The sequence below is a fragment of the Emydura macquarii genome, unplaced genomic scaffold (assembly GCF_026122565.2).
Source record: "Emydura macquarii macquarii isolate MOO-44397 ecotype Brisbane River unplaced genomic scaffold, CSIRO-AGI_Emac_v2 contig_2205, whole genome shotgun sequence".
Taxonomy (NCBI): domain Eukaryota; kingdom Metazoa; phylum Chordata; order Testudines; family Chelidae; genus Emydura; species Emydura macquarii.
This window is the reverse complement of record NW_027132342.1, coordinates 24849353-24871591: the sequence shown is the minus strand read 5'-3', so window position 1 is coordinate 24871591 and position 22239 is coordinate 24849353. Positions and strand designations below refer to the sequence as shown.

Here is a 22239-nt window from a genome sequence, read left to right as displayed (position 1 = left end):
TTGTAGTTGGCCAATTTAAGAGTTAGAAAATGGTTTATTTTAAGTATTAGAACTTTGTGAATGAGTGTGTTCATATGTGTGTACGTATTTGTTTTTGCTACATGTAGTAGTATAAAAACTGCATAACTAAATATGAATTCTTGATTGTCTCACCTGCACCCTAACCACTGATTAATTTCTGGATGATTTATTTTAGCATTCCAGATTTCTGAACAGTTTCGATTCTACATCATTTGGGTAAGTGTCGCTTAATGCCTGAGTGCATGTTTTCATCTCCTCTTCACTTCATACTTGATCAAGAGACTTCAGGGAGCCAAACCTTGTGGATAGTTCAGCATAACATTCACTACTATTTTTACTTCCCAAGTTATCTTGTTAAGGATAACATAATAGCACTTAACTTCTAGTTTCTTTCTTCCTCCAAGTATGGTGTCATTTTTGCCATCTGGAAATGTTTATTTTATAGTACATTTGAATCCTTCATGGTAGGACTCATTAACATCACTTCCCATTTTTTTTTTGTTTGTTCATCAGAATCATCCAACTGATACCATAAGCTTGTGATCAGCTCTTGCAAGGAAGTCAGCTAACTAATAGCAACAACAAGATCCAGACCTGGCTTTTAGAGCTTTACACTAATTTTGTCAAACTTTTCCATAAAATACTTATAAATGCAGCCTCCAGTTGGCACATTTGTTTGTACCATTTAGCCAGATTTTGTTCAACTTTAACAGCAACATCATCCTCTTTATTACTATTATTCTCTCTGCCTTCTATACTGACAAGTGGTAGGAAAGACAGTCATCTCTTTTATCATCACTTTTGTCCTGAACTTCTGGAACAGTTGCCTTTTCTTCTGCCCGTTTCTGAGGGAGCAAGGTCATATCCATATTTTTACTTTGATTATCACTTTCTGAGAAAGATGGTCCAGAATCTTTGGAAGATGATTTTGAAGCAGTATTAGCAGAGAAATAGTAAGTTTGGATAACTTCCTTACAATATTCTGTTTTACTAACTTAGCTCATTTTCATTGCTATTGGGATTCTCTCTAAAACCTTTTCTACTTAGTTTATCCAGAACAACTCATCCATTTCTGGGAGAAAACTGTCCAGTTTTCTGGAATCCAAGAAATCAGTTCAACTTTAATCTGATCACTGAGGTTTCTTTATTGACATACAATCAAATTAAGCTTGAGTTGATCAGGCTCAAGTGTAGGAGGAGGAACTGGGTATACCACACATCCAACATACATAATTATGAATCATCTAATATACCCACTTACACGTAATACTATTCGCTAATGCATCATATCATGCACTTTGATTGGTCTGTTAATTTTTGTAACCATTCCCTGTACAGATTATGAACAATCTACAGCTGCAGAGTATGCTAGTAAGCAAAGCTGCAGCTGCAAGCTTATCACACATTACTCTTCTTACTATTTCTTTATCTACTAACTATATGTTATTTACAAGACTGATTGTAAGTTTATGCTTTGTCCATTGTTAGCCTCTGCTTCTTTGCTTCTGTTTTCTTTCATTGCTCATGCAAGGTCTGCAGCTGCTCCACTTGAAAATTGTTGACCAGTCATCTTGTTTAAGTTTAATATTGTTTAAACAATACTAAAGAAGTGCTGTGCAGTGCTGTCATTAATAGCCAACAACTGGTGACTAGTGCTGCCAATTTGCATCACACTCCCCCTCATAGCCAGCAACTGAAAGTCTGAAAACAATTAATTAAACTTTAACTGGGAAAAATTAAACTAGGACAAAGTCAGTGTCAGCAGGGGGCATAAATTATTTTTCATTCTTTTCTTCTTGGTATTAGCACGAATACAATCAATAAATCTCCATCACTGGAGGTTTATAAGAGCAAGTTAGACAAAAACCTGTCAGGGATAGTCTAGATAATGCTTGGTCCTGCCATAAGTGCAAGGGACTGGGCTAGATGACCTCATGAGGTCCCTTCCAATCCTACGATTCTATGAAAATCTCCCTTGTATATATGAGCTGGAACTCATATGCAAATTTGATACAATCAAACTAGGTCTGAATAGGGACTTGGAATGGTTATCTCATTACAAGAAGTAATTGTCACTGATCACACATTCTCACCTTCTAATCAATGGTTGTGAATAGGCCTCATCTACTCTAACTGAATGGACTTTACTAATACCTACCCTCCCCATTGTTGTTCCTTACCCTTGGAAGTATATATATACCCCCATCTAATTTCTAGTTCTTGCATCTGATAAAGTGGGTTGCAGCCCACGAAAGCTTACGCCTGCAGAAATTAAATTTGTTAGTCTTTAAAGTGCTACTGGACTCTCGTTTTTTCTTGTATATACTGTATATTTTAAGGATTGGAGTCCTGCTTCCTCCTTCCTTGGAAAGCAGAGACCCAGCACAAACATACATGAACACACACGTGTACACACACCACACAAACAAAAATTAATTACTTATTACCCAGCAATATGGGCAATATTCAGTCCTGGATGAATGACAGATAAAAGATCCAATATCTTGTAATCCATCAAGCTTTGAAATGGGAGGCTTATATGGTTGAAAAGGGAAGATTCTCATCTTCCTGATGGTACACTCAGTACTTGCTTCTAGTCCTTGAAATTCCTGAGAGACCGGATATATTTTCAAGAGCTAGAAAACTATTTTATATACATTTTTAGAAGTTTTAAAAATATATATGAGTTACAAGTCTCCTAAGCAATACACAGCTGTAGTGATGGTACTAAGGCACTTAGCTTTATAGGTGGATAGGTACACAAATATCATTAATAAAATTGTTTTAATCATCAAAATATTTCTAAAATACTTTTTCTGTGAAATATATGGCATGTGAAAATACTTGATAATGTGGAGTGGTATTCTGACAGAAAGACTTACTGGAACTTATTTGGGATGATCTGCATAACTCACTTGTAGCTTCTCCACTTGTGAGTATTGTCAGCAGTCTCAAAATCATGCTAGTAAAACCTTTATATGACAACATTATTGATATATTTATTGTTTTGTCTTGCTCTCATAGATGTTTATATAATCAACAGAAATTTTAAAAATTAAACTCCATTTGCTGATGTAATGTATATGTTTCAGGCTACTTTTGAAAATGATTGATTAAAAAATATTTTTAGCGAAGTAAAGTAGTTTAGGGTGGATTTTCAAAAGTGCTTAAGTGTCAGAAGCGATTACATCAGCAAGGAGAGTGTGTGACTTGAGGGCTTTGATGGCATGTCCTCCTTACACAGAAAGGATTGTGGTCTGCAAATTTGTCCATATGTCCACAGTTACAATAATTAGTTCTGTTTGGCAAAATTATTATTTATTGATCAACTTTTTAATAGATAACAGGAAAACATTATGAACACAGAGGTGCTGGCAAAATGATTCTAATAGTTTTATTAACAGCCACAAACATATTTCCTTCACAATGGAAATGGGCATCCAAAGAGTTCAGTTCATCTAGGACAGTATGAACTCAGTTTTTCCTTTGGAAAAACAATTTTTTGGACAGGCTGTGCATTTTGGGGCTCTGAGTTCTTGGCAATACATGGTACTTGACTGAAGTTGGGTGGCTTGTGTAAAACCATAGTGTTTCTTGTCCCAACACAAGTTTCAAGTTAGCTGATTTATACATACTTTTTGTACACAACTAATGTGATTAGTCGGTCATGGCATTACCCCAACAGATTGTGGCTTTGCACACTTTGCAAATACTTTTTATTATATTAGAGTCACAAACAATATGTCTCTCACTATACTGTTCCTCTTTTTGCTCATTTTTCCTCAGTTTCAAAATGGAGACCATCATAGCAAAACCAGCCTAATTGTCTGTCTTTGGCTACAACTCAAATGATACTGAAACACTGTGCCCTGGTACAAAAATGATAGTCAGTCAAGCAAGCTTATATAAGTGAGAGAGATGAAATTTTAACAAAAAATACAAATTAACATCTTCCTGTAAGCCTCCTGTGATGGGGTGGACTAGGTCCAGAGGTCCCCTATTGGAGGCCTCAGGGTCCTACCATACCTGTCCCAGGAAAGGAGCAGTAAAGAAATCCTCCAAGCAGCCTAGAGTGGCTGCGGGGGAAGCAGCCAATCACAGAAGTTGCAGGAAGCAACCAATCAGGTCCCTGAAGGGCTATATAAAAAGGAGTTGCAGTGCTGGCCTCAGCCCTTTGCTGGACCCAGAGGAGGGCAAATGGTGCTCCTGGCTGGCCAAAGGGAACTGCAGCACCACGGACAGTTCAGTGCTGGCAGGGACTTGGGAAGTGAGAAAGAGCTCCTGGTTGGCTTCTGGGCTTGAACACAGAAGAACCCTGAGCTAAGGATGAAGCATCAGTGAAGGTTGGGGCTGCAGAGAAGTGGCCTGGGGAACTGAAAGCAGTTTTGTTAATGGGACATGGCACATGGCTGCTATTCCTAGGGTACCTGGGCTGGGACCTGGAGTAGTGGGTGGGAGTGGGTCTGTCCCCCCCATAAGCCACTGGGGAAGTGGCCTACGATTGGACAGTGACAAACCCGCAGAAGGGGATCTCAATAACTTAGTGGCCAGAAGGGCCTGAGAGGGCAAAACCATTGCCTCCAGGTAGGAAGCCTTGGTGGAATGGCCAGATACCAGGGCTGGGACTGCTTAAAGACTGCAGATACACCCTACCGGAAGTGGTGCTTGTGAGAGGTGGGTGCCATGCCGTATACCTCCCCATGTGACTATTCATATATGTCTTCTAGACTGTCACTTCTTTGGGCCATGGTCTATTTTCATTTAATCTCAAGCAAGTTGGAAGCATATAACATTAAATAATAGAGATCAGACCCAAACATTATACTCTTTTTAAAGTTTTAGCACTGTTTTTCATTTGTTGAATTTTCAATTCACTTTAGATTATTTTCAGTTTTTAGAATGGCCTATTTAAATTTTAAAAAGGTCTTATTAATGATTATGCAAGATATGTAAACCTAAATTGCATTTCTTTTGCTTTCTTCTGTATGACATTAACAATTTTCATATGTAATTATCAAATACATAATTTAAATGATAGTGAATTGCAAAACGATCTCATTTGGAAACAGCATAGAACTCTCACAACATATCATTCTTTTTAGCTTTTACTTGAATAGAAAATTTACTATAATCTAAACCTGGAAATATTTTGACATGTTGTTTTTGGGCTGAGCAAAGTGAGGTTTTATACTCCACTTGACAGCATTTCTCTGTCTGTCTATAACGTGATAAATTTTAAATGTTGCATTCAATCAAGTCCAAAATTTCAGGGAATGTTCGAGCCATTAATGGGCAGAACTCTATGGATTTTAGTGAAAATCAGAAAAACAGACCAGGGAAAAGGGGAGACACAGAGCTCCTGCATCAGGTTAGTAGAGCTAGCAGTTTAAACCACCTCTGAAATTGTCTATGGGTCAAAGAACCAGTTGATGGCAGCCATATACAACTTCCAACATAACAATACCCCCATCTCCGCTCTGCCCATCCTCCCACTACAGTTTAACATGTTGACACTCTAAATGACTTATCTCCCAAAGTGGGTGTGGGGAATGAGGGTGCACAGATTCCCTGGTATAGGGGAAGGGAGTATATGGGGCACACAGAACCCCTATCGTGGTGAGAATGGAGGACCCTGATATGTGGGGAAAGGGAGAGCACACAGCCCCTGGCATGGGAGGGCAGAATGGAGGACAATGACATTGGGGAGAGGGACATGGAGGATACAATGCCTTGGCACGAGGGAGGGAATGAGAAGGTCACAGAGAGTCCCTGAAAGAGAGAGGTATGGCAGGGTGGCACACAGAATACTTGTCAGAGGGAATGGAGGAGCAACAAAGTGTGCAACCTTCTAGTTTATTTTAATTTAAAACTGAGTTAAATGTGTAGTGTATATAATAAAGCTAATTTGGGGAAGGTAAATGGCATACTAGAATATTTCTAAAGACTGTAGTTCAAACCTGATTTAGCCAGTAACAAAAGCTAAGTAATTTCTTGGTTCTCAGGATGGTCATATAGGAAGGTCTAAGATTATTGAAGTAATTGATTACAGTAATAGGTCACTGTTCAATAATGCAAACTTGAAAATTTGTCAAATTGCTCTTTGAGATGAAAGTACACATTCCTTCTGCCAGCGCTCATACATTGGCAGGCCCTAGGGGCATAGCACCACATATGGATCACCTGTTGAGCTATTTATTTTTATTTTTTTGCAAATGTTTGGGAAGATAGACCCTGTTGACTGGAAGATTGGCTGAGTGTTTCTTTACTCATTCTCTTAGGAATTACTGCCATTTGTCATGCCCAGAATAGTTTGACTCTGACACATTACAGATATATCATGAAAATAGGTTATTTCTTTTTCATTTTCTCTCTCTGCAAGTCTCCTGTCTCCCACTAGTACCATTACCCTGCAGAGCTCATGAGCTCAACAGGTTGCCTTGCTCCCTCTGCTTCTCCTTATACTGCAGAACTTTGACTTTCCACAAATTCTCCAGCTCCCTGTTCCTTTCACTGCCTGTGGAGTTCAGGAGTTGTCTCCAGGACTTCTATTTTTCCGGGCTCTTCACAACAGACCTATCAGGCCACACAGATTTTATAAAATATCCATTGCTATGCCAAATAAGTCTCGGAAAATATTTCAGTTTTATCCTGTCATAGATACATTAACGGTATGGAAAGTTTCAAGTGTTACAATCAAAGAATTTTTCACTGAGAGGAACCCAAATATATGTGACACTTGAGTAAAAATTCTTAAAGTATCATTTTTAAGCATCACTAACTTTAAAATGCTTTGAACAAATGAGACTATTCAAAAGCATTTGTAGAGTAACCTGAAATAATCAAAAATATTTTTCTTGTGTGAAATTAAGGGGAGTAATTCTAGAGCTTTTGTTGGAACACTGGTTGCAAAAACATAGCTATGTAACAGCTGCTGGCTAGTTGTGTTCAGGGTCTTTTTAAATGATCTATAATTCATAAGCAGTTTGAACAGTTTTCTTTTTACTTTACAGACAAGAACAGTTGGGTGCCATTCTTAAATTAATCCATTACTAGAAACGCATAATTACTAGATAAACCACAGAAACCTGCATAGCCAAGATGGGAAGCCTGGTGTTTTAACATAAAAAAATTGACCTTCTGTGGCTGAGCTCAGGGAAATTCTTTAAGAGCTGAAGTATGGCAAGTTGTCTCTGAAGTGAGCAAACTGTTATAACCACTGTCCTCTCCTTCAAATCTCTTCTCATGACCCACCTCAAGAAATCAGCCTACTAATGATGCCCAGGTTAAATTTAAGTAAGGTGATATGGGTGGTGTGGCTCCCCTTCTGCTCCTCACCCCCTTAGCTGGAGAGGGTGAGGACTTTGTATCTAGCTGAGGAGCTTCTTGGGCTATAACTCTTTCTATGAATAGGTGAATCGGCAACAAAACCTATCAGATGAAAATATGCCTTAGCCGAGGAATCCAAAGTCCCCCTCTTCTAAAGAAAGATGATCCTCTGCTGGCTGGCTGGCCTCCAGAGGAAAAGACAGAAAAATCCATATATTTTTGCATAAAACCTCTTTTTAATGTCCCAAAATCTTGTAAAATTCAGGGAAATGCATAGAACATTTCAAAATGTTTCAGGAAAAAAAAATCACCTATTTTTGCTTTTTTTTTTTTTTTTTAACAGCAATATAGATTCTCCATCTTGGCCAACTCTAAATGCTGCACTTGTAGAAATAACGCGTGCTTGAGTGGGCACACACACGCACATACATATTTTACTGTGACTGATACTTGAGGACATTAATTCTATTCAGACTTTTTTTTTTAATACATAGGTACTCAGATTCCATGGTTATGGGCATTAAAAAATGTAGGTGTTGTGGTGAGGCGGGCCTGTTTGGCCCCGTGGGTCTGCGCTCCCTACAGCTATGCCAGTGGTGTGTCTGGGTGGGAGCAGGGGGGAGGGCCTGGTCCCGCCCTCTACCCCGGGCCCCGACCCAGGGACCCTGCGAGGAGTAGCCTCAAGCAGCTTAGTCCAGGGGCTACTACCTTCCCTGGGTCACTCGTCTGTAGCCCCCCCCAGCTTGTGGTCCTCCTTCAGTCTCTTTGGAGCCGGCATCCCCTGGTCTTGCCTGGACAGGCTCCTGCTTAACTCCCGTGGCTGGGTGCTCTCACCACACCCACACTAGCTGCTCATGCTCATGCTCATGCTCATGCTCATGATGCTGCTGCTGCTGCTGCTGCTGCTGCTGCTGCTGCTGCTGCTGCTGCTGTCGTCATCCCCCCCCAATCTGCCTGACTGGGAGGCTTTTAACTGCTGGGATAAGCTCCTTAATTGGCCTCAACTGGCCTAATTGGCCTTATTGCCGTGGAGTAGCCCCAGTTGGATTACCCAGGGAACAGGGATTTGCTAAGCCTGGGGCTGATATATATGCCTTCCAGCACCCTCCTATAGCCGTCAGGGCTGGCCCTGTCACAGTAGGTATATATAGACTAAAGTTGCTTAGAAAATGGTAAATATTTTTTGAATGAAACTTAACACTCCCTCCCCAGCAATATGCTGTTTTTTGTGTTCTCATTATAACAATTCTCTCTGTCCCTCTTAATTATTATTGAGCAAATTCTTGATGAGGCCTGATGTACAATCTTTATTCTCATGCTTAGCTTTTGAAATTCACATTGCTAGTATGTACTTGATGGAACACTCATACAATATTTGCATGCATATTTGATGCATTAGTGATGCTTTCTGGGGTTTTTTAAAGTTTTTGTTTGCAAATGTTTCTTTTAAATGTTATTTCTCTTACTGTTATGTGTTTGTGCAGTACTATTCTGAATACAAATGCAAGTTGCTTTACAAATTAGCAAATAATATTCTTTGAGACCTTCAGCCATCAGACTAGAATAAAATAAAACAGATTAAAATTCTGTTGGCACATGATGCGGTTGATACAGCCTCTTTCTTTTGTTTGTCTTCTCCTGCTTAACAATTTGCCCACAAGCACTGGTAAAGAGGAGTGTAGGAATCCTTTGCATATCCTATTTGAGAGGAACAAGTTCCTAATACCTTTTCTCAATAAAGAACTCCTGTCAAACAAGTCTGTGTTTTTTGAAGTACTTCTAGAGCACCTACTGATTTAAAAAATGTGAAGCTGCTCTTACTTTGAATGTTTTCCTTTTCTTTGGATATGCTGTGTTATCCCTCATTCAGTAACATCTTCCTCTCTCTCGTCTTGCTGTCTCTTTTCCTAAACACTTTGTCCATATGTTAAATATATGATGTTATGGCAGGAGGCACCAGATGGTGCTGTTACATGTAGTCTTAAGTTATTTTTCTTAGCATGTGAGCACATCTCTACTATTTGAAGAATGCTGAGTTGTTGTTAGTTTTGTTCAGTATTCATTGGAGAGCGGCTGTGACTGATATCAGAGTTTGCTCTCTCTTTATTCACTGTACTTGGAGACAATTATTGGAACAGTGAAACTCCCTGCAAACATATACTGGTGTGTGAACTGAGATTTCTGGGGAAAAAAGGGATTACCTGCATGCGCCTCTAATTGTCTCTGTTCCAGGACTGGTGTATGTATGTAAATAAAGCAAATTACACTTAGAATCCACCTAGACTCTGTGTGGATTTCTCCTCCACTAAGATAATGACTTGCAAAGTCCCAGAATTCTACTAGTGCTTGGCAAAGACTGTTGTCCAAAGCAGGACACTGGTGTCAGAAGAAGAGGCAACAATAATATAAGTGGGAGAATCTACTTCCACTCTCATTTGTATTTTATACTTACATAATATTCAAAAATCACTCCAAAATGTTGTCTGTCTGGTTCTGAAGATGGACTTTTAGGCTCTCAGCCTGGAATCTTACAATGCCCTTAAAGCAGGAACATATTCTCAGCAGCATCCAGCATGGTCCCTGAGAAAGTATTAATCACTCTCTTCTGGCTCTGGAACTCAGCATCCCCTTTCCTCTGTGTGAGTCCTTAAAATGTTAATTCTATCCCAGAAATTAAGTGTTAGCAGTAAAAACTCATTATTTGCCTTTGGGTGCAGGCTTTGGAGCGGTGGACCCTGTCTGTGATTATTTTATTGTCCTCTAGGATGCCATGAGATGTCTGCAAAAGCTATTTGAATTCAAGTGATGGAGCATAAGCTTTTAGACTTTTTTAAACTGCTAAATTTTATATGTTTCAATTATTTAAATTATCCCATTTTTTCCTGTAAGATAGACCCTTGTGTTGATGATATTGTAGTTTCAGTTTTTGAAGCATGTAGGCTGTCATATACTCTGGTTATGTTTTTATCATTTTGGGCTAATCTCTTCTGGTGAATATCCAGTTTTACTGAGAGATCATGCAAAATAGCATTTATGCTTTCAGCAGAGTCATGTATTATTCTTTTAACTTACTATAAAGTCATAGTGGGCCACTCTGTGAATCCCTTTCTCATGCTTGTGAGCAATCTGTGTGGATATACCCATGGACCCTAACGGGACTACTTGAATGAGCAGGTGCTTGCCAATGTGAGTAAGGGCTCTGATAGTCCATTTTGCCGTAGTTGGTGCCACTGAAGGTACATTATGATGGGTCAGCTGAAAGGGATGTCATTTACATTATCCAAATGAATATTCTGTAACTAGGATCCAAATAACTGAGCTCTTTATTGGGAGAAGCCTTGCATGGTGGTTTTTGGAGAGTTGCACACCTGTGCCAAGGACACTTTCATGTAGGGTTCCATTGTGTCCCGTCTTCTGTTCGAGATGTGTATGAATTTGAGGGAAGGGGGAAGGAGATTAGTAAGGAGACATGGACTGAGTATGCGCTACATTTTAGTTAGTTCTTCCTTGCTGGTGCAGTAGATTAAATGACCTGGTGTCTACATGAGCTTATGTATTGGATGAGGGTTTATATATCTGGTTGAAGATCACTCCAGACAAGGCTAAGGTAATACTGGTAGGTTTGGGTTCACGTATGTTGTCTCTCAGCCCAAATATATTTCTTACACTGTATGCTGAAGGGGTTAGATGAGGTTTTATTATGACATTGTCACTTGGCTGTGCCAGTAAATATAAGTCCTGATAAAAGCAATTTATTGTAATTTCACTGTGTGCCCACAGCACACAGGTGTTTCCATTGTGATGTTAATACAATAAAAATAATAGTAATAACAGATCAGAGTATTTCATTGAAGAGGCATAAGAGGATTATGTATAAAAAAAATACGGACTTAAAAGGGGCAATATAAAAAAGCCAACTATTAATCTCTTCCCTCTCTCCCCAAACCCCCATATGCTCACACATTTTGGGGAGTTATTTGCTAATTTACAGCACAAAGAAGTGTTAAAACATCCTGGCCTACTGCCTGCTGCTAGAATCAGCCTTTTGCCTGCTTCTTAGTTACCTCTAACAATGCCTAAGATGTACCAGAAAAGAGGTCTTCTGGCTGTTCCACTAGAGGAAGAGATTATGCCTAGTTCCATGCCCAAAACATTAAAAACCAAAAATGATAAAAAAAAAAAAAAAAAACCCTGAAAAATAACCCACAGTTATTAATCTGCCCAAGCTGTAGATTGATCGGTGAACTCATCATCGCTGCTTTTTAACGCAACATATCTTCACATTCAAACAACTTTCAGACCTAAGGGGAAAAGTTATACTTTCTCATTCCCTTCGGTTAGAAGATGCATCAATTTGAGTCTGTACCTCCATTTAAAGGAGCCCTAGACTGCAGGGATAGGGACACAGTGTCAGTAGATTTTCATTTTGTTGACTGTAGTGTACTGCCAGACCTGCGTAATGTCACATATCTGATAGCCCTGTCATGCCTGCCCACAAAAGTACAATGTCAGTCATGAGAAAGGGAGACATCACACACAGAATACCCTTTGGCCGATAGGAAGCTTCACTGGCCTAGGAGCATGGAGACCATGACTTCTGGTCGCATGTCTTCTGAGTGCTGTTAATCTTTCTGTGCAGTTCACATTATTGTTGACCAAGGCCTCACCCCTACTCCAGGAGGCTGGGAACTATCATGCCATTACTTCATAAATAAGACAAGGGAGAGGTTGCACAAGGTCACTTCAGTTAAAGTTATGAATAGAACTCAGGTCTCTAATATGACAGAGCCAAGTCTTACTCAGCCATGCTGCTTTTCAGAATTAATATGTCTGATCTTTGTGCCTGGCTAATCCTGGCTGTAACCACTGCTCTAACAACTACAACTTGTGCTCCCAGAGCCGGGAATAGACCACAGGAATGGTGATAGCTGATATTCCACTACCGTCTCACAAATAGTTATGTAAATGGATGGCAAAGTATGTGTCATGTCCTCCACTAGGGTCCAGTCCATGTAGGGGATAACAGCCTACTTCTGCTGCCAGTTAATCTTTTAGCTAAAGAGGAAGGGGGTCTGTGCAGTGGATGAGTTCAAACTGTGTTGACCAGCTATGTGGGAAAAAATAGCATGTGATCAGCTCTGGGTCATGCATCTGCAAAAGGGGGCAAAATTAAGGTTGCATAAGTAACCTTAATTTTGACATTGACTAATTATTGAGTGTGCTTGACTTTGCAACTTTATCGTTCTTGTAATATAGGGGTTTTTTATATGTATTTATACACAGACCCCTTCTCAAAATACAATCATTCTAGTGTACACATGCTAACTTTTAAATTAATTTATAGCATGACGTATTGTATGTAGAAGTTAATTTTAATATTGTGTTCATATGTTTGTTTTATATTTTGATTAATGGGAGCTGTCCCTATCAGAATAAGGTGTGATACTTGATAGTAGAGTATGTTGGCTGGAGACTGAGAGCAATGTGTGGGAGATTTTGCCTGTGTCTCCACAGAGTGACTATGTGTAAGCTCCAAAAGGTCCAGGCTTGATTTAGTAAAGTTACCTTTCAAGAAGCAAGACTCATTGTTGAAGGTTAACATTAACACTTATTGAGGGCAGGTTGCCTTAGGACATTGCTAATAGGTCCAGTGGATACAAAGTTGTTTCCATTTAATTTATGTTTAATTTGGGTTTGATGGATCTCCATTGCAGCTCCCATATCTGATTCAACACCTTCTTTTGCATGAATAGGCAGACTGAACTACCCCATTGCTTATGGCTGAAGTCCCTTCCCACTAGATCAGGTTTGAGGAATGGTGGCATAGCAGTGTGTGTGTGAGAAGTTTGCCTTGCTGTGTCCCTGTAAACAAATAGAAGGCTTCATTGACCAACTCCTTTCACCAGCAGTAAACCCATATACCTTTAAAATCCAAAGTGTTTGGTTATATACAAACTATCAGCTAATTAAATTTGAATAAATATCAGTCATAGCTGAAAAGTTTTGTTCAACTCTGTGTTCTGGTGTATAAGCAACACCCAAAATGTGTAAACAAGAAACCAGGCACCTTTAGAAATGTGTAAATCATTATATTGTACACCAATCACTTTTTAGAGGAAAGTAGAATATTAATTTTATTTATTCGCTCTTTTTAAGTTCAAAAGTCCTCTTAAAGGCAAAGAGTCTTTTAACCATCTCTTTTATATGATATATTTCCTGCCACAGAGTAAACTTACATATTTAAAGATTACTCCAGGGCACGATTTTTTTTCCATTTAAAATACTGGCTAACAGAACTTAAACAAAAAACCTATTCATTCATTTACATCACACGTTTATGCTGGCAGAATGTAAGTTTCTTGCTTCATAAAGTTCAGCTTCCTTATTTAGATTGTGGACTCAATGGATGAAACCCTGGGCTCATTGGACGTCAATGTGCAAAGCCCTCACTCACTTTAGCGGGGCCAGGATTTTATCCAATGTTTTAAAGCCTGCATTTAAACCACAATAAAATTATATCTAGCTGATAAGAGACTCCCAAGCCTCTCAACAGCTATTTTGCAATTATTTAGCACCTTTTCTCTTTTGGGGGATGAATTAAATCTCATAACATCCCTGTGATCTAGATAAGTTCCTTAACCATTTTGCAGATGGGGAAAGTGAGGTGCACCATAACTTGCCCTCAAGTTTCAGCATACCATTGGCAGATCTGGGAATAGAACCTAGGTGTTCTGATTCTCAATCCACTGCTTTAACCACTGGCGAAGGTATGATGGTTGTGACCAGGAACCTCTTGGGGACAATGGGCAGAGGGAAAAGGGGTTACATAGAGTTTTACAGGGATCCCCTGGGTCAAATGCATGCATATTAAGCTTACCAAAGGGTGGCATGTGTGCTCTCTGCCAAGAGCCCCACTGGTTGTCATAATCATAGTGAAATGCAGGTACTGACAATGCTTAAGGAACTACGTATGTGTATTGAAAATTATGTTCGTAAGGTCTGTGAGTTAAAGCAGATGTCCAGAAGATGACGAACATGCTCCTGTCAGGTAGGAGGGAAGAGATACTTTACTCTCTCTGCCTGGTAAGGTGTGTATTGTGTATTGTCTGCTTAACAGGGGACATCTATAGTCTGAGTCGAATGCTAATCAAGAGACTGACAAGAAAGAGGCACACAGGAAAAAATAACCAGCAGAGGCTGTCCTGTTTACCAGTAAAGACAATGGTTTTCAGGGGTATCATGGGGTAGGTGGAGGAATGGGAGGGTACAGGGAGATACCCTGGATCTTTTTGACTGAAGAGGCAAGCTGATAGCATGGCTTGTCTCTTGAAAAGATCACAGCCAAGCCTGGCTGAAATATGCTGGAAGGATTTTGGGTGAGCTTTGCCATATATAACATGACAGTAACTAGTTAAGTAAGTCTGGGTTCTAAAATGTGTTATGTTTTATTTTATATGTAACCATTTGTTTCCAATATTTCTACTTGTTATCATTTGAATCTCTCTAATTATTTGATTAAATAAGCTTTTTACTTGTTTTCACGATAACCCTGTCTAAGTGCTGTGTGTTAAGCAGAGCAGTGATCTGAGGCGTATCTGGTAAACTGGGGTGTACTGTTTCTTTGGGAGCAAAAAAGACTAATACCAGTCCGGAGGGTATTAATGGGAGTTTTATATGTAAGACAGGAGAGGTAAATGTCTCGCTCTGTTCAGCACTAGTGAGGCATTAGCTGGAGCATTGTGTCTGGTTTTGGCACCACACTTTAAGAAGGATGTGGACAAACTGGACTGAGTCCAGAGGAGAACAATAAAAATGACAAAAGGAAAAGTTGAAAAACTGTATGTTTAATCTTGAGAAAAAAGACGGGGGGAGGGAGAATCTGATAATTCTTCAAATATATTAAGGATTGTTTTAAAGAGGATGGTGATCAATTGTTCTCCATGTCCAGTGCAGGTCTGACAGGAAATAATCAGTTTAATCCTGCAGCAAGGGACATTAAGATTAGATATTAAGAAAAATGTTTTAACTTTAAGGATATGCAATAAATTACCAAGGGAGGTGGTGGAATCACCATCATTGGAGGTTTTTAAGAACAGATTGGACAAACATCTGTCATGCCTCAGCATAGTAGGAGGGACTAGATGATCTCTCGATGTCCCTTCCAGTCCTACATGTCTATGATTCTATAAATTCATGTCTTATGACCTGCATAACTCATATGTGGGTTTGCCACATTTGACTAATAGTGCCAAATATTTACTTATCAAACATTTATACCACACCTGCATGTATTATATAAAATAGAAACATGATATCCACTTGTTAGGCATCATAAAATAATTATTCTTAAGAGCTTTACTGCAACAGTCAGAAAGATATCTGGAGCAAACTTTGCTCTAAACTGGTACTCAGCCAGTAGCTCCCAGGAAGGTGCTAGGATACACTGTGCTGCTAGAGATGTTATCATTTAGATGAGATGTAAACCCAGAAATCCTGATTAATGTGGTCATTAAGGATCCCTGGACTCTTACCTCAAGAACAGGGATGCTGACTCCAGTATTGTGGTTAAGTTAATAATTAAATTAATCCTCATCAGAATAATCCTTAGCATTTAAAACGGTTTTCATCGTTGGGCATTTCTACACTTCAGCTGGGAAGCAAGTCTCCCAGCCCTGGTCCACAGAAATGTGCTTTGTGGGCTAGCACTCTAAAAATAGTGGCTTGGTCTCTCAAGCCTCACCCCCTTTCCTCTCCCCGCCTCCAGCTTCAAAGCTCAAGCATCAGCTGAGCTGCAAAGTATATACAGCAATTTTTACAGTACTAGTATGAGTCCTGCTAGCATCAGTTTGTGGACCTGAGCTGGGGAGCTCGTTTCCAGGTACAGTGTAGACATGCCCTTTAAAGCACTTTGCAAATATTAATCACATGGTAGTGTCTGAAAGGGACCTGACTGTCTCATTGGCAGAGATCTGGGGAAGTTTGAATGCCATATTCATCATTCCTTCCACATAAAGCTTTTCCCTTTACCAAGAGAGCTAAGTTTTCCCCCAAAGAGCTGCCTCTGTATTTAGCATGGGCTGAAATGTTAGTCCGGCTGGCTTGGCCTTGATCTCTCTGCTGGCATAAATAAAAAGGGGAAGTTATGATATGTAGATTCCAGAACATAAGGTAGTGGGGGGAAGTCTAATAAATTCCCATTCTATAGCTATCCAAACTTAGGTCTCTGGACGCGGGCCCTGATGCTAGGGTTGGGCCTGCAATAGCAAAAGTAGTAATGGTTTATTTCATGATTGTAGAGTCTAAATTCACCCTTTGAAAGTAGGCAGGTATACTATGCAGAGAATAATTTGGCCTTCTTGACTTTCCCACAGAGAAAAAGAGTTGCTGAGTTAGTCTGACTGATTTTTAGTAAAGTAAATTTGGGGTATGGAGATTGGGAGGCAACTTGGGGGTATGTAGTGAACAGGCCAGCACATTAATCTCTGGCATTGGCTATGGCAGCCTTACAGTTCCAAATCCAGTCAGAAGGCTGCTGCTAAGACTGTCTTCCTGGCTTATCACTCTGAATACATCTTCTTCCCCCCGTGATGCTGGTAAACCAAGTGCCGGCTCTGGCCATGGCTATGGCCACAGGTGTTAGCTAAGAACTGGCAAACTTATAGCTGGAAACCAAACCAGCTCACCTGTAGGTTAGTTTAGTTCAAAATAGAAATTAGTTTTATAAGAATGTATGTAGGGTTTATACTCTATGAAATGCTTGTAAGTTGATGCATGCATTAGTCTCACTTGTAAGGTCTATCCTATGCTATAAGGATATATGTAAGTTTTGTTTTATAACTTTGAAAATGTTTGCTCTGTACTTGTGAACCCAGGCATGGGAATCATCCCCCCTGCTCATCCATGAGTGCTATCAAAAATTAAGTGGGCCATCATAGAACAAAAGCTTTGTTAATTGCCCCACCCACCCATGGAGATTTATGTGCAGAAGGCCTCGTCCCATTGGTCTGAATGCTGGAAGAGGGAAATAAAAATAGTTTACATGAAGATTTTTCATCTCTTTGCTGTTTGAACTCTCACAGGGCCAGAGAGACTCTAAATTGAAGTGAGAGATCCTTCAGAGTTATCCCTGGATTAACCCTGAAAGACACGTTGAATTGACAGATCACTACAACTCTGTCACTTGTCGGATTTAGACTTTAACTCATTTGTGTGTATGTGTTTGCTTGCTTTAACCTATAAATAACTCTTATTTCTTTTTCCTAGTTAATAAACCTTTAGATAGTTTATTACAAGATTGGCTACAGATGTCTTTGGTGTAAGATCTAGGGGTACCAATTGATCTAGGGTAAGTGACTGGTCTCTTGGGACTGGAAGCAACCTGAATATTTTGTGATTTTTGGTGTAAATTGTGACCCGTCCTTGCCTAGGGTAGCCACCCAAAAATGCCAAGGTCAGGGCAGGCTGCAAAAGGAGAGCAGATTCTCCCAGCACTGGTGGGTGACACTGAAGTCAGACTTCCCAACCAGCCACAAAGAGTGCTTCTGATTCCCCACACTGGTTATCAAGAAACTAAAATAAAAATATATACAGCCCACTTACTGCATTTCAGTCTCTGGCTTCCAATCAGACACTAGGTCCAGTAAAGAAATCAGTTATTTAAACTCTATGCACTTTACCAAAAAGGTTCTCTTGACCCCAAAGGGTCAGCCACGGTACCAGATCAATATAAGTTTGGATCTTACCCAAAATACCATGCTGCCAGCGTACACAATCCTTTAGTAACTAGAACTAAAGGTTTATTATAAACAGGAAGAAACAACTTATAAGAGAAATGTTAAAGGATTAAAGCAATCAGACACATACAATTGATTTGAAAGTCTATATATATCAGGTTTCTAGTAGAATTGTGAGTTTTCAGGCTTGTATAGTCCCTCTGGTATACATCCAGTACCTGGATGGGTCTCAGTCCTTTGTTTCACAGTTTTAGTTCAGTTGTAGATGAGTTGATTCAGAGGTAGCTGAAGACTGAAGACAAAATGGATGTGGTACAGCTGCCTTTTATGTCCCTTGGCCTTTGCCATGCTGCTTGTGGAAATTTACAGGAATAAGATGGAATCCAGGGTCACATGAGTAAGTCCTGGTAACTCATCAGGTACATCTCTGGCTTCTTCCCCTGGGCCCATTGTACCTGTGAGTTTCCTTAATGGGCCATTAAGTAGGCTAGTGCTGCAACCGTCCTGTCTGGGGTGTCACCCAGAAACACAGCACAAGTTGAGATACAGACATATCTAACATATCCATAACTTCCATAACACATATAAAACATGAACATAAACATTATCATCTTACTTAGCACATTATAGCCTTTCTAACAGAACCTGGCATGGCATATCTCATATGAATTATTATGATTTTGACACATTGATGTTAAATAATATAATAAATGGCCCCCCTAGTCCAGCCAGTATCACACCCCCAATGCGAGACTGGTGTAGGAGGGAGTAATCAGAGCTCCCGAATACACCTCAAGGGCCACCCTAATCCAGCCAGTGTCAGATAAGTGACTCCATGGTAAGACTGTTATATTGATCCAGGAGTTCACATTTGTTAATGGGTTGGTGAAATCTAATGATAGAATGAACCACCAGTTTGGGGTGTCTGCTCTGTTTTTGGCAGTCTGCCCTGAGGTAAGCACTCATGGTCGTGAGCCTCTTCAGACAGTGTGACACCCTTTTTCCAGTCTGTCACACCATTAGCTCCCTTGTCTCCAGTGCATTGCACACAAGCTTTTAGCCTTTACCTTTGAGCCCTTCACATTTTAGCTGTACCCCAACCACCTAATCTATCAACCTGTTGCAATACTGACCACTTCTTTTGCTCTATCGGCATTACCAGCCTTTTATTATTCACCAGCCAGATTCTCCTTCAAACATCCTAATGCTTTTTCTCCCACCACTTCTTATGCGTGGCATAAAATCTGTGCTGCCACTATCTTACCCTCCTTCAAATCCCTCCTTGCAATTCAGCTGTGATATATGGCCTACAACTAGACCTGGGTGAAAATTTTCAACCAAAGCAGATTTGGCGACACTGCGTTTCATGAATTTGTGTCAGTTTCACCAAATTGTTCATGTCAAAGAACCCCTTAAACTCCCCCCATCTGAAAAAATCAAAACATTTTGATTTTTGCGCTTGAAATGACTTTTCATATTGAAATTTCCTTCAAATTTATTTTAATAGATTAAAAACATTAAGCATTTGAAGTTGACTGAAAACATTTTGTTTGATCCTAAATGATTTTGTTTCCTGATTATTTCATTTTGTTTGTTTAATTTTTTGGGGGTATTGTCAGCAAACCGAAAAATGCGTTATTCACACAGTTCTGCCTACAATGCCCTGCCAACCGACTAGGGTTAGCCAGGTGGCAAGCTCTGACTACTGCGCAGAGTAGGGAACTATCTTGTTACATTGTTAACTCATCAGTCTCTTCCCACCCTTCTGTTTGCTGTATTCACCTCTTCTGTCTTGGCATAAAATAAGATTGTAAGGTTTTTGGAGCAGGGGACTGGGTTTGTATTTCAGATCGGTACAGTGCCTGGCAGAGTGAGACCCTGATGCCTGAGCCTGTCTGGGGCCTCTGGTTGCTTTCGTAATACAAATAATGAATAAACCATAGGAGGCTCATTGTGGTTGCCAGGCACCTTCAGTGAGTCTACTTAAGCTTGTTGTCAAGCCAAATAGGTTTTCTAGGTGTGTGCATCGGGTCGTTAACCTTAAGGCATCAACTAAGGCTTGTCAAAGGGTGGGAGGCCCCAACAAACATCTGAACTCTTGCAGGGAGATAAACCCCTTCACAATTCTCCTAAGGCTCATGTGTGGGAGGAAGAGAACATGAGCTGCAAAAGAGGTCGAATGTTCGCTGCTGTGCTGTCTGCCATGTCCTCTGCAGGATGTGGATGTAATGGGTCGAGCAGAAGATTGGGGGTAGGAGATCAGGAAGGCAGCCACCGCCCCCCCCTCCCCCCCCCCGCCCCAAACACTTGACTCGACAAAAAGAGACAACATGTAAAGTAGTAGTTTATAACTACTTATTACTTATGTAGTCAGCATGAATACAGGAAAATTCATGTATTAAAATGAAGAGATAAAGCCACGGTTTATCATGGGTTTTGAAGATAGATTATAATCTATATTAAAGTCCATGTAGGATCTTTTAAAAATGATTTTTAGTTTGTTTAATTGATTGTATCAATGGATGTAGTCTTTACCTAAACTTGGCCTTAAACTCTATGCATATGCGTGTGGGAAGGAACATGCTGTATACCAGTGATTCTCAGCCTTTCCAGACTACTGCACCCCTTTCAGGAGTCTGATTTGTCTTGTGTACCCCAACTTTCACCTCACTTAAAAATTACTTGCTTACAAAATCAGACATAAAAATACAAAAGTGTCACAGCACACTATTACTGAAAAACTGCTTGCTTTCTCATTTTTAACATAAAATTATAAAACAAGTCATTGTCCATATGAAATTTTAGTTTGTACTGACGTCCCTAGGGCTTTTTATGTAGCTTGTTGTAAAACTAGGCAAATACCTAGATGAGTTGATGTACCCCCTGGAAGACCTCTGCATACCCCCAGGAGTACATGTACCCCTGGTTGAGAACCACAGCTGTATACTACATTTTGACAACCTAACATCTGTCCTCCACTTTAACATAGTTGTCTCTTCTCATTTCAGTTAAAGCAGACAAAAGTACTAAATGCCAGTTTTACTTTATAAAACTATTATGTATAACATTCTATTTTCAAAAGCTTGTCAACCACCTATCCTGATAGGCTTTTTAAATGTAGCATGCCTGTTTTCTTTTTTCCACATTTTTATTGGTGTGGTTAAAGTCAGGTTATTTTTTGCTCCCAGTACTCTGATTAGTTAGATGAACAGAAGTGCTTTTGGTATTGATGATACCATTATATACTACACTAAATCCATTAATAAATTAACAGTGGAGCTTGCTTGTTTATAAATGAGCTTTACTGGGAGTTGTTTAAAATGAAAAACACCACTGATTGCTTGTAATGTAATCCAGTGAGTTACACAGGTTTTTATGCATGTGAGGGAAAAACAATTAGCACTACCTGAGAAGTTTTTATTTCCTAATTAGATTTTGAATGTAACAGAAATAATGTAGTTAAAAATAGCAACTTCTAATAACTGGCAATGAGCTTTGTAGAATAACACCTTATATGACCAGAAATCTTTTTTTTTTTTTTTTTTTTTAAAGTGACTTTTAATCCTTACTGTTTGTTTTCAGGGGTTTACAATATGTGCCTACAGGCATAGGTATGCCTTTCTATAGTGTCTCTAAAAAGAGTATAGTTAAGATTATTTAAACTGTGACTGTCTTCTATATTTGAAAATTTACTTGCATGTTGATGGCTTGTCCTATAAACAAAAACCAGAATTTTCCTGTAACAATTGGAGTTGAAATTTAGTTAGACAGCACAATTTCATAACAAAGGCCTGTAAACTGCAAAGTAGTGCAAGTCTTTATTTTTGTCTTTCCTTGTCAGCTTTTTGCATTGTTGATCGATTTGCTGTAGTGCTGCTGTCAGTAGTTTACCAATAGTCTGATAGGATCTCATGACTGGCATTTTGCCTTTTTAAAAACCATCTCCATTGCTACAGTAAAGAATTTGAACCTCTAAATCAGCTGTGATAGCTGCTACCTCTTTTATTATTATTAATGTGCTAGTAGGAGAGGAATATTGAACAGTAATTAGGAGCCAGTAAATTGCTACTGGAATAAACTTGAAAAGGTCAGTTTCCAGGCAAGAAGCCTTTCATATATATTATCTTTGTTTTTCTTCTTATATCATAATCATTATTAA

General features: G+C 39.5%; 1 protein-coding gene across 2 annotated transcripts in view; it reads left to right on the top strand.

The window, feature by feature from the left end:
* Positions 1-22239, top strand: part of LOC137160848 (uncharacterized) — a 258303-nt gene that overhangs the window by 18008 nt on the left and 218056 nt on the right. The window lies entirely within an intron of this gene.